At 35.8% G+C, this 16490-nt stretch overlaps 1 non-coding gene across 1 annotated transcript; it reads left to right on the forward strand.

The window, feature by feature from the left end:
- The first annotated feature begins 16162 nt into the window (after positions 1-16162).
- Positions 16163-16268, forward strand: LOC127132913 (small nucleolar RNA R71). The gene has a single exon (XR_007806917.1). It is a non-coding gene; the product is annotated as a small nucleolar RNA R71 (small nucleolar RNA).
- Positions 16269-16490: the final 222 nt, after the last annotated feature.

Consider the following 16490-nt stretch of genomic DNA (forward strand, 5'->3'; position numbering starts at 1 on the left):
ATTTGTATTCTTATTTTAGAATCCGAGTCCTTAAAAATATTCGTGTCGGTTACGAAAGCAAAGGAAACCAAGATATGACCGTAGTTTGAAAGGATATGAGTCGATAATGGATCACTGGTTGCGAAACAATCGTGTAGCGAGGCACTCCTCGTGACAAGGTGATCTGTTCTCGATTAAGAAAGCCGTTTATCCAAGCCAAGAAACACGTCTAGATATGCACTCCAACAAAGTGAGTGTCATACATATTTATCTATTTTTCTATAAATTTCTTAGATATTCTCATGTTCAAATTCGGATAAACAATAGGGTGAGTCTAGATAGATGGTCACAACCCCATGTCCTTTTTTATTATTTGTTCATTTTACTTCCACCGTTTTTAGATTGTCGTGAACTTGCGGCCTTGCATATCAATTTTTTGGCACCGTTGTCAGGGAGATAATTTTGATATTGAAATTTTATTCCAACACAATATAGATTAAATAACTTTTATCTATTCTATTATTGTGTTTTATGCAAAACTCCCTCTTTTCAGAATGATTATCACTGGAGGATTTAGTCCAGGGATGGGCAATTACATGAACCTTGACTTAGGAAGCCCATACTCTGAAGCCTTTAGTATGGAGTAGAGCGATCACCCAAACTTTCTTTACATTAACTAATCCTAGCATGCCATGGGACCTGTAAGATCCCAATTTTGACCCTAAGATCCCTCATGCTATTCTCATCATATGCATTGGCATTGGGATCACACCATGGCATCCTCATTACCCCTCATTCATTAGGGTTGCATTGAGAGAGATCACCAAGCACCATGTGATTGTATCATACTTTGTTTTTTTATCATTTACTAACCAAAATACCAAAAATATGTCATTGTATAGTTTAACTCTTTTGTAGGTAGTGCACATGCTCATCCATGCTCTATCAAGCTCACATATAGGGTTTAAGACCCTCATTGCAAGAAGCTCAATCAAGATTTGGTTTACTATGGATCTAAGTATCATATATGAATCCCCATGATCTTCACATGATATTTTGATCAAGAAATTATCAAGAGTTTGGAGTTGGTTTGCCTTGGAAACCCTAATTCATCTGGGTATCTTATGTGACTTCTTCAATAGCTTCTTCACCAATTGATCAAATATTTCAAAGGATACTTCACATTTCACCATATTATGCATATATGGTCCTCCATGAGTCCCAAAAGTCAAGAGAATGTCAGGCTAGCATGTTGGTTCATGGTGGTTGACCAGAGGAATTCAACTGATCAAAACTGGGGTTCCCTAGACCCTATCTCCTACAATTTTTATCATATGAAAATTATTCCAAGAAAAAAATTACTCTAAATGACACTCCAAGCAACTTTCATGTTGAGTTCTAGATCTAGTTTTGCTTGGAAACTCATTTTTTATGGTGAAAGATTATAGGTCATTTTGTCTAAACCCTAATTTGGATGTCAACTTCCCAAGACCATAAATTGCTCAATTTTTATGAGATGAAAGTTATTCAAGTTGCACAATCAAATTCAAGATGCCTACTTCAACTTTGATGTTTGTAGTAAGAGCAAATGCAACTTTTAAATGCATGTGATATGAGGAGACATTATAAGTCATTTTGGGCCAATACCATTGAACAAGTGATTTTCCTCAAATTCTAAAATTCATAACTCCTTCATTATAAATCTAAATGAGGTCAACTTTGTGACTAATATGAAGTAATTTGAGATAGCTACAACTTTTATTAAGGAACTTTTCTCATTTGAAGTCCATAGAAAAAGTTACTCAGGGTGGAAGAAGTGAACATATGGCTTGGTACTTATAATTTTTTTTGATATGTTTGATTTTCCAAACTTCCACCTCAAAATTCATCATGATCCAAGCTTAAAATGAAAAACTGTTCAAAATGAAAGTTGCTCCTCTTGATCTAACCTTTCCAAAAAGTCCAAATTCATCCCATTTGGACAAAGTATGTGTGCCTTCCGCATGGCTTAAAGTTGGATGACCATTTGACATATTTGAACTTCCACTTTCCATACACAAATGCATGGCTTGTTAACATGACTTCAGCATTTCTTGCACATGATTGTGGAACTGAATGCATCCTTACATGGGCCTATCACACGCCCATGCATCCATACAAAGGCATTTTACTATTGTTTAAACTTTGAAGAGAAGTGTGCAAATATCATTGCCTTAGCCTATAAATAGAAGCCCTTTCACTCAGAATTGAGGACCCTTGCGCGCCAACTTTGAATATCCAACCCTACACCCTCACATTCAAAGGACAGCCTTGAGTATTTTCATTGAAAATTGAGTTTGAATCTCCACTGCTTTGAGATTCAAATCTCCAAGAGTCCTACTTCTTTCTTGATCCATTTCTACTCCATCAAGCATCCAGAGCAAGGCCAAGCACAATTGAGAGCAAAATCGTGTCCATCTGAACCTGCAGTGAATGTGAATTTCTGAATTTTTCATCTCTTCGATTCTCACTCAATTCTCCATAATTCTTGTTCATTTTTGGTTGTCTGAAGTCCTATCAATGTAGGAAACTAAATTGAGTTGCTTAGAGGTCAAATCGAAGCAACTCAGATCATGATCCTCAAAATTTAACTCCCTGTATCTTTCAATATACTTGGAGTTAGGTAAAATTGAGGCCAGATTCGGGCTCCTGAGCATTTTTACTTTAAACTCATGTCCTCCTTTTTTATTTTGGTGATGGTTGAAGGTGGACCAGTCCGGTGAGGTCCACCGGAGAAGAAGACCAGAGCTCTGGCTCCGGCATGCGTTGGCGTGTCTCCAGACCACATGATCCTCTTATTTTGTTTTAATCTTGAGCATCCAAACTGATTACCACGCGTGTGGCACATTGACTAGAGTCCATCATGGAAATCGCGCTCTGATCCATTTGATCTGCCACCTTAATTAATGAGAGAGATCAAGTGGTCCATGTTTTTTTGCATTTTCTGATTTTCATTTTAATTGACTTATTTTCATTAATTCATATTAATATTAATATTGATCCAAAAAATATGGGACTTTCACAAAAAATTCTCAAATATTTTTATCTTTCATTTTCTGAATTAAACTTATTTTTTGGATTAATATTAAGATTTTTCATGATTTAATTGTTTTGTGCATATTTTTAATTATTTAAAAATGCTTTTAAGTTTTCAAAAATATTGAAAATTTTCCCCAAGGTCCTTTGACCTTGTTTAACCTATGATAAATCTCATGACCATTTATTTGGTGTTTTGATGAGGTTTTAGGATTTTGACCAACCACAATTTAATGTAATGCATTTTTAATTGATTTTTAATTGTTTAATTGCAAATAAATTGTGTTGAGCTATTTTTATTGACTTGTTGAGTTTGACTACTGTTGTTGGAACTTGGTTAAGGTTGATTTGACTTTGTTAAGTTAAAATCATTGAATTTAGGGGATTGATGAAATGTACATTTCATCTTCCAAAATGAATGAATGATTTTAATTTGATAAAAGTCCTCCTTTGACCAATTTGTGTTGATTTCATTTCCTCTCCTTCTTCATCTAAATACCATTCTATCCCCATTCATTTCTTTGAACTATGATATCTCTATATCCTAAGGCTAGTTGATTGCAAAATTAACATAAGTATGGATGAGATTAGGTCCACCCTTTTGCCATTTTATTTTAAGTGAGGTATGTTTTAGGAGTATGGTTCATAATACCATATCTCTAACATGCATTAACACTAAAATTTCTATTGTCTGGCCTCAAATAGTTGTGACTTTCTACATAAGTCTAATTACGATTGCTTAACATATCGCTACATTTTGACACAAAAGGCATAACATTCTAGTAAGTGAGATTGTAAGTCTCCCTCCTTTCATGGTATTGTGTGGAAACTTGGCATTTTTTCCTTCCTTTGGAAGATGTCTTAGTTCAAGGATCTATGCTTGTGAATAGTGGGTTGAGTGTTGTTTAAAGAATGACTTAAACAACAAAAAGAAAAAGCAATACTAACTTCTGATCAACTAACCATTTGACTAACTTTTAATTTCAAGTCATTTACCTTTTGCACTTTAAATTCAAGTCTTTATTCATTTGCCATTATTCATACCATTTAACTTGTTTACTTTAATGCCATTTTCACTTTGCTCACTTGAGCCATATCTTGTCATTATATTGAGATTTTATATACTTGTTTGTGTATTTTTGTTTGTGTTTGTGGTCTTTTGATCTTAATGTACATAATAACAACAAAAACTCTAAAAAAGATTTGTGTGGACTGTTGGATTTGATCTGAGACATTGGACTTAGAGTTAGGTAACATTCCTTATGCAAAAGGACTTGGACAATGTCTACTTTTCTGAAACCAAGTGTTTGTGAAGAAAAACCTTCATTTGATGTAAGTATTGAGACCCCCTTTTGAGTTCATCTGCTACATGGTCTTGATGAAGTTATTACTTTGAACCTGTGTCTAATGCCTATCTCTGAGCCATTCAAGGAGTATGTCATCTGATACATGGGAGATTATGAAGAAGATCATGAAGTTGCTAAGCTTGAATATGGCTATCTTTATTTGATGCCTTGCTCTTCATCTTGCTATTTGTGTATTGGTATTGCCTGATTATGAAGTCCAAGGGAAATTTGGGTTTCTATATAATATTCTTGTCTATTGGATTGCATCCCATTGGTCAGATCTTTTCAACTCTTAACTTTTAATTTTTTTTCTTAGGATTAGTCTCTTCATCTCCTCCCACTTATTTAATTTCAAATCTCTCCCCCATTTCAAAATCTTCTTTGCTTGTGATTTCTAAACTTAGACCTTGTTGCAAATAAGAAACTTTGGCCTTATGCCATTGCATTTTCAAACTCTTTTCTTAATCAAATTTGTAAATGAACTTAACTGTACTTGACTTAAAATTTCAAAAGACAAAAAGAACTAACACTCATTCAAACATTTTCTAGGCCTTTTGTGCCTCTTTTAAACTTAAACTTTTGTTAAAAGCAATGCACTCACTTTGAAATTGTTACCACGAACTACGAGGTTTTGATCCCTCATTTTATATTGGTACGTAGGCACGAGTCTGAAGGTCTTGTCAAACACAAAAATAAAATTAATGAATTATTTTCTCATCCCCACACTCTATTTATTGCTAACATCTTTTATACCAAAACACATGTACACACAAAAAAGGGCTCCCTAGGATTACATATGACACTTTGGATGCTAACACCTTCCCTCCGTGTAACCAACCCCCTTACCTATAATCTCTGACATTTTATTAGTTTTGATTTGAAAACTTATTATCTTTGGGTTTTGTTCATACTTTTCCCTTTTCCCTTGTAAACAATAAAAACACGGTGGTGACTCTGGTTTTATTGACGTTAAGTTTATTCATAAATTAATGGTCTTGAATTTACCTCTATAGAAATTAAGTGGCGACTCTGTTGGGGAGTAGTCTCCAGTGGGTTTAGCCTACTTTTGTGTGTGTATATATTCGTATATTTGATGTATGTATATTTGTTTGTATGATATAATCTGCTTGTTGTGCTTGGTTATCTCTGAGTGGTGAGATAAGTTCTAACCCGAACTTGAGTGCAATTAAGATAAGATGATGGTATAGTCATGTTCGACTTGTGTGGAGTAGTCCTTAACAAGTTGGCCTGAGATCCATCTACTCAGTGGAGACCCTTTTGGAGCTATTGATGTCACACAAGTTATTTGTGGTTAGGCATTACTTTCTCTAATTTGGGGTCAGAGAAGCTGAGGACCGTAGAACATTTAACCCATCTTGGCCTACTTAGGATGTAGTGCGGAGACCGTTCAAGTTAGACTTGATAACAGTTGTTACGCGATACTACACTCAGACTAGTTTCTCTTGAGAACATTATAGGTTGATGAGTCAGTCATCCTAACTTGTAATATCCGATAGATGGAATTAAGACTCTGGGAACTCTATAGAACATGATCTATAGGTTTTTATCCTTAGTACACTCCTTCCGGATGGTTTTTAACCTGACTCCATGCCCTTGACTCACAACAAACCCTTGATTCTTGGTTGATCCAATCAAGTCTTGTCAATATCGATGGAACTTGGGTGTTGATAGTGTGAAAACCATAATCCACCAAAATGGATGATTGATCTTGATAATGACTTGATTCATCCCTTGACCTTTGTTTGCCTTGTGTGTGATCCCTTAATTGTGATTGTTGCATTCATGCAATCATGCGTATCATAACATTCATCACACCAAAAATAGCTTCAAGGAAATGAGGTTTTATTTGCAAATATTTTCAGACCATGGATTATGGACGAAGGAACACTAAGAAGTACAGTTTCAGATGTCCGGATTTGAAAGAGTTAAGGAAGCTACCATCTTTTGTATTAGATCTCTTGGACTTAAAACAACGTCATGGGAAGCTTATATTTGTATTGTCTACTAATGTGGCTGAAGGACTCTTGAGTGTGTTGGTTCAGTTTTATGACCCTCTCTATCGTTGCTTCACTTTTCCTGATTATCAACTTGTGCCTACGTTGGAGGAGTATGCCCATCTCTTGGGAATACCCGTTTCTAGCAAAGTGCCTTTTAGTGGATTGGAGGAGATTCCCAGATCTCATATTATAGCTGAAGCTCTTCACTTGAAGAAGTCTGAGATTGAGGCTTATTGGGTGAAGAAAGGAGGGATGTTTGGGTTGACTTCTGAGTTCCTCATCAAGGAAGCTACTACCTTTAAGTCTATCCTAATCGGTGACAAATATTCTTCCCCTTTGAGTCTATCCTTGATATGTTCACTTTAATCAGTAACGAATATTCTCTTTCTTTGTGGTCTTCTGCCCAGTAACCGGTAGTTGTAAATCCTATTCGGCTTTTCCCCAGCAGGTTATTCTTACCCAGTAATTGGTAAATGAATACACCTCCTGGTTGCCCTCAACGAGTCATCCTTGATATGTTTACCCTAACCGGTAACAGATGTCCTCCCTGTCAGATTTTGTTATCTCTTTACCCAGTACCCGATAATGGATAATATATTTCTGTTCCTCCTGTGTTGAAGATCTTTTCTTCCCCAGTTGATTTTGGATGCGTATTTCCCAGTAAGATCATTATTTCCTGTTTGGTTCACGTATTTCAGCTTTGTTCTAATCTATCTGTTTTCCCTGCAGATTATTCCTTTTATTCCTCGGTTGAGTCTTTCCATTGATTTATTCTCATGGAATCTCTCGAATCCCCAAACAGTTTTGACTTCGTAGCCTGGCCTACGCACACCTTTTTTCCTAGAGTCTCTGTCTCCCCAGTGAGTTTTCCTTATGGAAATGCATTACACTCCTGCGGACTTCAAGTCTCTCATGATTCTTTTCCTTTGTGGTAACATTTTTCCCCATAGAGATTATTTTCACATTCACATCATACGCATCATGAGGTCTCTTAGGGACCAAAATTTGTTTCTATATGTTGTTATTTAAGCCCATTCTACCGAGTCGATGCAAACATTTTAACCTTCACCTCCTCACCTAGAATGTCCTTAAATAGGGGCAGCTGTAAGACCCCAATTTTGACCCTAAGATTCCTCATGCTATTCTCATCATATGCATTGGCATTGGGATCACACCTTGGCATCCTCCTTACCCCTCATTCATTGGGTTTGCATTGGGAGAGATCACCAAGCACCATGTGATTGTATCATACTTTGTTATTTTTATCATTTACTAACCAAAATACTAAAAATATGTTATTGTATAGTTTAACTCTTTTGTAGGTAGTGCACATGCTCATCTATGCTCTATTAAGCTCACATCTAGGGTTTAAGACCCTCATTGCAAGAAGCTCAATCAAGATTTTGTTTACTATGGCTCTAAGTATCATATATTAATCCCCATGATCTTCGCATCATATTTTGATCAAGAAATCATCAAGAGTTTGGAGTTGGTTTGCCTTGGAAACCCTAATTCATCTGGGTATCTTATGTGACTTCTTCAACAAGCTCCTTCACCAATTAATCAAATATTTAAAAGGATACTTCACATTTCACCATCTTATGCATATATGATCCTCCATGAGTCCCAAAAGTCAAGATAATGTCATGCTAGAAAGTTGGTTCATGGTGGTTGACCAGAGGAATTCAACTGATCAAAACTGGGGTTCCCTAGACCCTATCTACTACAATTTTTATCATAGAAAAATTACCCCAAGAGAAAAGTTACTCTAAATGACATTCCAAACAACTTCATGTTGAGGTCTAGAGCTAGTTTTGCTTGGAACGTCAGTTTTTATGGTGAAAGATTATAGGTCATTTTGTCTAAACCCTAATTTGGAGGTCAACTTCCCAAGACCATAACTTGCTCAATTTTTATGATATGAATGATATTCAAGTTGCACAATTAAATTCAATATGTCTACCTCAACTTTGATGTTAGGATGAAGAGAAAACTCAACTTTTAAATGCATGTGATTTGAGGAGACATTATAGGTCATTTTGGGCCAATACCATTGAACAAGTGATTTTCCTCAAGTTCTAAAATGCATAACTCCTACATGATAAATCCAAATGAGGTCAAATTTGTGACCAATTTGAAGGAATTTGAGATATCTACAAATTTGATGAAGGAAATTTTCTCATTTGAAGTCTATAGAAAAAGTTACTCAAGGTGGAAGAAGTGAACATATGGCTTGGTACTTATAATTTTTTTTGATATGTTTGATTTTCCAAACTTCCACCTTAAACTTCATCATGATCCAAGCTTCAAATGAAAAAGTGTTCAACATTAAAGTTGTTCCTCTTGATCTATCCTTTCCAAAAAGTCCAAATTCATCCCATTTGGATAAAGTATGAGTGACTTATGCAGTGCTTAAAGTTGGATGACCATTTGGCATATTTGAACTTCCACTTTCCATACACAAATGCATGGCTTGTTAACATGACTTCAGCATTGCTTGCACATGATTGTGGACGTGAATGCATCATTACATGGGCCTATCACACGCCCACGCATCCATGCAAAGGCATTTTACTATTTTTTAAACTTTGAAGAGATGTGTGCAAATATCATTGCCTTGGCCTATAAATAGAAGCCCTTTCACTTAGAATTGAGGACCCCCGCGCGCCAGCTTTGAATCTCCAACCATAAACCCTCATATTCAAAGGATAACCTTGAGGATTTTCATTAAAAATCGAGTTTGAATCTCCACTATTTTGAGATTCAAATATCCAAGAGCCCTACTTCTTTATTGATCCATTTCCACTCCATCAAGCATCAGAGCAAGGCCAAGCATAATTGAGAGCAAGATCGTGTCCATCTGAACCTGCAGTGAAGGTGAATTTCTGAATTTTTCATCTCTTCGATTCTCAGTTAATTCTCCATAATTCTTGTTGATTTTTGGTTGTATGAAGTCCTACCAATATAGGCAACAAGATTGAGTTGCTTAGAGGTCAAATCGAAGCAACTCAGATCATGATCCTCAAATTCAACTCCCTGTATCTTTCAATATATTTGGAGTTAGGTAAAATTAAGGCCATATTCGAGCTCCTGAGCATTTTTACTTTAAATTCATATCCTCCTTTTTTATTTTGGTGATGGGTGAAGGTGGACTAGTCCGGTGAGGTCCATCGGAGAAGAAGACCGGAGCTCTGGCTCCAACGATGCCCTGGCTTGTCTCTAGACCACATGATCCTCTTATTCTGTTTTAATCTTGAGCGTCCAAACTGATTACCACGCGTGTGGAACATTGACTAGAGTCCATCATGGAACGCGCGCTCTGATCCACTTGATCTGCCACCTCAATTAATGAGGGAGATCAAGTGGTCCACGTTTTTTTGCATTTTCAGATATTCATTTTAATTGACTTATTTTCATTAATTCATATTAATTTTAATATTGATCCAAAAAATCTGGGTCTTTCACCAAAAATTCTCAAATATTTTTCTTTCATTTTCTGAATTAAAATTCTTTTTTGGATCAATATTAATGTTTTTTATGATTTAATTGTTTTTGAGCATATTTTTAATTGTTTAAAAATACTTTTAAGTTTCCAAAAATTTTGAATTTTTTTCCCAAGGTCCTTTTACCTTGTTTGACCTATGATAAATCTCATGGCCCTTTATTTGGTGTTTTGATGAGGTTTTAGGATTTTGACCAACCATAATTTAATTTAATGCATTTTTAATTGTTTAATTGCAAATAAATTGTGTTGAGCTATTTTTATTGACTTGTTGAGTTTGACTATTGTTGTTGGGCCTTGGTCAAGGTTTATTTGACTTTGTTAAGTTAAAATCATTGGATTTAGGGGATTGATGAAATGTACATTTCATCTCCCAAAATGAATTAATGATTTTACTTTGATAAAAGTCCTCCTTTGACCAATTTATGTTGATGAAGGTTTCCCCTACCTCTTCATCTCAATCCCATTCTATCCCCATCCATTTCTTTGACCTATAATATCTCTATATCCTAAGGCTAGTTGATTGCAAAATTAACATAAGTATGGATGAGATTAGGTCCACCCTTTTGCCATTTTCTTTTAAGTGTGGTATGTTTTTAGGAGTATGGTTCATAATACCATATCTCTAACATGCATTAACACTAAAAAATTTATTGCCCGACCTCAAATAGTTGTGACTTCTACATAAGTCCAATTACGATTGCTTAACATAGCGCTACATTTTGACACAAAAGGCATAACATTCTAGTAAGTGAGATTGTAAGTCTCCCCCCTTTCATGGTAATGTATGGAAACTTTGCCTTTTTTCCATCCTTCACAAGATGTCTTGGTTCAAGGATCCATGATTGTGAATAGTGGGTTAAGTGTTCTCCAAAGAATGACTTAAACAACAAAAAGCAAAATCAATACTAACTTCTAATCAACTAACCATTTGACTAACTTTTAATTTCAAGTCATTTACCTTTTGCACTTTAAATTCATGTCTTTATTCATTTGCCATTATTCATACCATTTAACTTGTTTACTTTAATGCCATTTTCACTTTGCTCAATTGAGCCATATCTTGCGATTATATTGAGATTGCATATACTTGTTTGTGTATTTTTGTTTGTGTTTCTGGTCTTTTGACCTTAATGTACATAATAACAACAAAAACTCTAAAAAAGATTTGTGTGGACTGTTGAATTTGATTTGAGACATTGGACTTAGAGTTAGGCAACATTCCCTATGCAAAAGAACTTGGCCAATGCCAACTTTTCATAAACCAAGTGCTTGTGAAGAAAAACTTTCATCTGATGCAAGTATTAAGACCCCCTTTTGAGTTCATCTGCTACACGATCTTGATGAAGTTGTTACTTTGAACCTGTGTCTAATGCCTATCTCTGAGCCATTCAAGGAGTATGTCATCTGATACATAGGAGATTATGAAGAAGATCAAGAAGTTGCTAAGCTTGAATGTGGCTATCTTTATTTGATGCCTTGCTCTTCATCTTGCTATTTGTGTATTGATATTGCCTGATTCTAAAGTCCAAGGGAAATTTGGGTTTCTATATGACATTCTTGTCTATTGGATTGCATCCCATTGGTCAGATCTATTCAACTCTTAACTTTTATTTTTTTTGCTTAGGATTAGTCTCTTCATCTCCTCCCACTTCTTTAATTTCAAATCTCTCCCCCCTTTCAAAATATTCTTTGCTTGTGATTTCTAAACTTAGACCTTGTTGCAAATTAGAAAGTTTGGCCTTATGCCATTGCATTTTCAAACTTTTTTCTTAATCAAATTTATAAATGAACTTAACTGTACTTGACTTAAAATTTCAAAAGACAAAAAGAACTAACACTCATTCAAACATTTTTTAGGCCTTTTGTGCCTCTTTTAAACTTAGACTTTTGTTAAAAGCAATGCACTCACTTTGAAATTGTTACCACGAACTACGAGGTTTTGATCCCTCATTTTATGTTGGTACGTAGGCACAAGTCCGAAGGTCTTGTCAAACACAAAAATATAACTAATGAATTCTTTTCTCATCCCCACACTCTATTTATTGCAAGCATCTTTTATACCAAAACACATGTACACACAAAAAAGGGCTCCCTAGGGGTACCTAGGACACTTTGTGTGCTAACACCTTCCCTCCGTGTAACCAACCCCCTTACCTGTAATATCAGGAATTTTATTAGTTTTGATTTGAAAACTTCTTATCTTTGGGTTTTGTTCGTACTTTTCCCTTTTCCCTTTTCCCTTTGAAACAATAAAAGCACAGTGGTGACTCTGGTTTTATTGATGTTAAGTTTATTCATAGCTTAATGGTCATGAATTTACCGCTACATGACCATATTATTCCCAACATGGGGAAATAGAAACCTTTAGGGACTACAACCTTCAGATGTTAATGCAGAATTTCGTTGTGGTGCAAAGTCACAAAAATGAAGATCTTATAAAATAAAATCTACATATTAGTGAAGTCTTTAAGAAGCTAACATCTTTGGATGAGTCTTTGGAAACTAAAAAAAAACATTGGAGACTTGAATCTCCCAGTTAGGACATATCCATCGAGGACCTTTTCCTGAGGGAGAAGTGCACGCTGTAACAACCAAAAGGCAAAAAACAAGCTAAGAGTTCTAGGGATAAGGGTAAGAAATAAGAGAAAAGTAATGATGAGGAAAATGTAGGAGTTGGGGAAAATCTACCAACACCACTTGAAAATGAGGAAGTCAAAGAGGTAGAGGAGGAAACACCATATGTTGCTCCTCCTCCATATAATCCACTGATCCCTTTCCTACAAAGGTTTGTGAAGGCCAAGGTAGGGGCTAAGTTTAAAAAGTTTATTGAGCTTTTGAAAAAGATCCACCTCGATGTTCCTTTTACCGAACCATTGACTTAGATGCCCACATATGACAAGTTTCTAAAAGAAATTTTGGCTAATAAAAGAATATTAGAAGTTAATAAAACTGAATATATGATTGTTGACACTAGCGCGGTAATCCAAAACATGTTGCCTACCAAGCTTAAAGAGTTAGGGAGGTTTTCGATTCCCTATTCTATAGGAAACATAAATTTTTAGAGGGAACTTTGTGACTTAGGGGTATGTGTTAGCCTCATGGCCATGTCGGTGTGCAAAGAGTTACATATGTGTGATATGGAATCCACAAATATCTCATTGAAGCTTGCTGATAGGATGACTAAATATATCGTTGGTGTATTAGAGGATGTTCCTGTTAGGGTAGTAGAGTTTTATATACCTGTGGATTTTACTGCAATGGAAATTTAAGAGGATTCTAAAATCCCCATAATCTTAGGTAGGCCCTTCCTATGTATGACTAGGGCCATATTGATGTTAAAAGAGGAAAAATGATTTTGAGGTAGGGTATGAGAAAATAGAGTTCATATTGGAAAAACTCATGAAAAATCCTTTAATAAGAGATTCTTGTAGTTTGGTCAATATTATCGATGCTTGTGTCAAAGAAAAGGCATCTGAGCACCTTTCGACCGATGGGTTGGAGGCATGTTTGCTTGATGACTCTAAAGTGATAAAGGAAACACAAAGGCTAAAGTTTATGAGAATTATTGGACAAAAGTCCCACTTCCTTTAACCAAAACTTTGAAGTTCTTATGACACAAAATGAAAAAATATGAACGACAAGAACACTGGGTAGAATTGAAACAATTACCCCATGCCCTTAGATATAAATTTATAGGTGAAGAGTCAAACCAACCTGTAATAGTGAATGTGAGTTTAGGAGAATCCAAAACTTCGCAACTACTTACTGTTTAAAAAAATATCAAAAATCCATAGGTACACCATTAATGATTCAAAGGGTATTACCCTCTGCTTGTATGCATAAGATTATGTTAGAGGATGATTATAAGCCGTCTAGAGAACATCATAAGAGGCTAAATCCAACATGAAATATGTGGTTAAAAAGGAGGTGTTGAAACACCTGGAGGCCAGGGTGATTTATCCCATTTTCAAAAGTAAGTGGGTTAGCCCTGTTCATGTGGTACCAAAGAAAGGGGGTAACGATAATTAAGAATGATCAAGGAGAACAACTAGACACTCAGATAGTCACAGGATTCAGAATGTGTATTAACTATAGAAAGCTTAACAAAGTTATCAAAAAGACCATTTCCACTCCCATTTATTGACCAAATTCTTGAGTGTCTAACCAAGCACTCTCACCACCTAGATGGTTACTCAGGGTTTTTCCAAATCCCCATTCACCCCGATGATAAAGAGAAAACAACATTTAATTGCCCTTATTGTACATTTGCATACAAGTGATTGCCCTATGGGCTATGCAATGTGCCTGCCAATTTTCAGCATCGCGTGATGTCTATTTTATATTATTTTCTAGAGGATATTATTGAACTCTTCATGAATAACTTCTTGGTTTATGGATCCAACTTTAGTGATTATTTGAAAATTTTAGAAAAAGTCATAGAAAGGTGTGTTAAGTCGAACCAGGTGCTAAATTGGGAAAAATGCCACTTCATGGTGAAAAAGGGCATAATACTAGGACACTTAGTGTATGAAAATGATAGGAAAATCATGTGCGACGCCAGTGACTATGCAGTAGGCACATTGTTAGGTCAGAAAATGATAGGAAAATGAATGTCATTTACTAAGCTAGTAGGACTCTGGATGAGGCGCAAATTAATTACGCAACCTCAGAGAATGCACTATTAATCTTCATCTTCGGAAAATACTAAGTCTTAATATTCATCCCACTTATGAGGCTTTGAATTCCTTAGTTAGAAAACTGAGTCGAAATGTCCTTTCAACCTCCCTTCTTTTTCTAAGTTTCCTTTATTATGCTGAGATTTGATCCTGACAAAAATCCCAGCTAGCATAGTTGTGAAAGCAAAGGAAACTGAGATACAAACGTAGTTCGAAAGGATATGAGTCAATATCATATCAAATATTTCTAAACAATCGTGTAGCGAGACACCTGCCGTGATAAGTTGACTCGCTTTAATTGAGAATTCCGCATAGTCGTGCCAAGAAACACGTCTAGATACGCACGCCTTGAAAGTGGGTGTCGTACACATTTATCTACTTTTCTATAAATTACTTAGATGATCACAACTCGTGTCCTGTTTTTATCATTTGTTAAATTTACTTCACTTTGCACTGAATCACCACACTTTTTGATCGCTTTAGATACACGTTGTTAGGATAAAAATTAGTACTCAAACTCATCTCCTCGTGGATCAATATCTATTATTACTATTTCGCATTATCGTGCACTTGCGGCCTTACGCATCAAAGAGGTACGTATGGATCTTATTTTTCTTCCTCAACTACCTCCTTTTCAGGTTGTGGTTACTCACTCTCCTTTTCAAGAATTACATACTCACTCTCATTATCCTCTCCTTTACCATTGTTGTCAACAGTAACTTCCAGCTCTTTACCACTTCATAACATAATATCATTTACATGCCCTTTTGTGTTGGGCTCAAGTTGTATTGAAAAGGTTCTAGCATGTGTAGATGTAAATGCTTGTTATTGGCTACTTGAGAAATTTGGGTTTCTAACACTTTATTATGAGTATCCATGGTGTCAAACTTAGATGCGTGTTGCCTGAACACTTCATTAGTGCATATATTCTTGTTTTCGAAGTCCTCATTTTGTCTGCTTTGGATTATTATGAAATTTTCCATTGTCATTTCAAGGTTTGATTTCAGAAAGAGGAAAAGGCACCCTTCTGTTCTTGAAATCTAGGTGGTGTAGTAGGCGGTACAGAGCCCGCAACAAACTAAGGGTTATTTTTTTCTATTAGAGGTTGGGATAGTTCCTCCAACTAGGGTTATAGGTATTGGAATACATATTTCCATGTTGGACATAATTTATCTGATTGAGGGTGGGTTCGGTTACGACCATTAATTGGCATGGAGCATAATGTGACCATATACTCCATAAATTTTCCTATTTGGGATTACAGAGGATGCAATGGCAGTAGGTGTGATGCTTAAGTTATCTAACTTTTTGGTGTAAAATGTCCACTTTTACGTTCATATGATCGAGGGCGCTTACTTCATGAAGTCCTCTTTTTGTTTGGAATTTTCAATGGGAGCGCATTTGCTTCCCCACTGATAGTGATTTTGGGATATGTCCTCAATAAGGGCATAAGACTCATCAAAAGTTGTATTCATAAGGGCCTTTCCTTCAGCTGCGTCAAAGGTCATTATTGTATTATAGATAAGACTATTGTAGAAAGTATGAACAATAAGCCACCTTTAGAGTCCGTAATGTGAGCATATTCTCAATAACTCCTTGAATCATTCCCATGCTTCAAAGAGTGATTCCCCATCCTTCTGCCTAAAACATGTGATTTGGTTCCTAAATTGCGCAATTTTACTTGGAGTAAAATATCTGGCTAAGAACACCTTTTAAGTTCATTTCATGTCATTGTGGAATTGGATGGATGCGGCTGCAACCACACTCTGGTTCTTCCTCTAAGGGAAAATAAAAAGAGCCTAAGTCGAATAGCTTATAGATTTACTCCATTGAATTTTAGAGTATAAAGTATTCTACAACGATCAGATGGGGCAAATTTGGGTTGCCCGTT

The sequence above is a fragment of the Lathyrus oleraceus genome, chromosome 3 (genome assembly GCF_024323335.1).
Source record: "Lathyrus oleraceus cultivar Zhongwan6 chromosome 3, CAAS_Psat_ZW6_1.0, whole genome shotgun sequence".
In the NCBI taxonomy this organism is placed as follows: Eukaryota; Viridiplantae; Streptophyta; class Magnoliopsida; order Fabales; family Fabaceae; genus Lathyrus; species Lathyrus oleraceus.